Below are 1,613 nucleotides of genomic sequence, written 5' to 3'. Positions count from 1 at the left end.
CAAAACTATTAAAAGAAATGGAAGTTTCATAAGCATATGCAAGCGACTCCCTACGGAAAACAACTTTGCTGATCCAAGACACCGAAGTCCACGGCCAGGGAGAGAGAGGATTCAGGTCAGATCCTAATTCTACACGAGGTCATTGTCCTCTATAACCATTCATTATGCGAGAGGTGCTGAAGACGTCGAGGCTGGAGACTTAGGTAAGTGGACGTTGAAGATTTTCTTGCAATTTACTAGTGGTCTGGTACCTCTCGAGGATGAGGAATAGCGAGGACATACATGGGATGGGCTGGTGAGTGCAGAACGGAAAGGAACGAAAGGGCATTGTTGGTTGAACTGGTTGTCTTAGAGGTGGCCAATCACTTATCACTTCTGAAATTGAAGAAACGGTGATTCCTCAAATTCACGAGGGGATACGTTAGGTGTGGGAAACGACCTATGCCTTAGACAACAAAAAAAAAAAATAGAAAAACGACGATGATGACAACAGAAACAACATAATCAACAGCAATAACGAACAACTCCCTGGTAGGTTCTCGCGGGTAATGGGATTTCTCTCTTGCTTCCAGAGGACGGCCGTGTTGCCAAAAAATTGACTACAAAGAGAACCTAAACGCTGTTGGATTATCTTGTAGGCTAAACGTAGATCATCCATGAAGGGTTCTTTATCTTCTTCTCTTCCTCCTCCTTCCTCTTCCTCTTCTATTTCCTCTTCCACATCTTCGTCCTTCCTCCCCCTTTCCTTCCCCCCCCCCCCCCCGTCCTCTTCCTCCTTCCCCTCCTTTTTCTCCACGTAAGTTCTGTGCTATAGTTTGTTGCCTGACTGTTATACGTAGGAATGAATGTCAGTTCTGAGAGCAATAAGTATTAACCTTGCAGATTTTCCCCGAGGCTGACTGGTCAGTCTACTAGAGTATTTCGAAACCTGACTTAGAATAGATGATGGATAATTTTGTTTATTTTTTTCCAAGGGGGAGATAATAAAATTGGTGGGAGAGACGTGCGTGCTAGCGAAACCTAGCCAATAAGGAAAATTATTAAAGCACCTCTGCTTGAAAATGGTTTGAGAATTCACAGACAAGCAGAGGTCTGTCTGAGATAGGAGAAAAAAGTTTCGAGATCTCACAGCTGCTAACCACTTGTACTAAAGTTGATATAAATAGCATCTTCCTTTACACGTCATTCAAAATCGATTTATAACGATGGGCTTATTTTTCCTACTTAGATCTCACAGTTGTACGTTATCCTAGGTAAACAGTTGCTGATACTGCATACAAACTACTCACTCCTGACTCCCTATAATTTTATGCTAGAGAGGCGATAGTTAACTACCAAAGAAATTATTAACGAACGATCCTAAAAAAAAAAAAGAAGCATAATTTCGAAAAGCTAAATTTTAGAAATTCCTCCTTTTTCAAAGAATAATTACTTGGTGGTGGTGGAGAAGGCGAAGGTGGTGGTGGAGAAGGCGAAGGTGGTGGTGGAGGAGAAGGTGGTGAGGGAGGAGGAGGAGGTGGTGGTGGTGGTGGAGGAGGAGAAGGAGGGGGTGGTGGAGGAGGAGAAGGAGGTGGCGGTGGTAGTGGAGGAGGAGAAAGCGGTGGGGGAGGAGG

This window comes from Penaeus chinensis, chromosome 3 (genome assembly GCF_019202785.1).
Source record: "Penaeus chinensis breed Huanghai No. 1 chromosome 3, ASM1920278v2, whole genome shotgun sequence".
NCBI lineage: Eukaryota > Metazoa > Arthropoda > Malacostraca > Decapoda > Penaeidae > Penaeus > Penaeus chinensis.
This window is presented reverse-complemented; position numbering follows the sequence as displayed.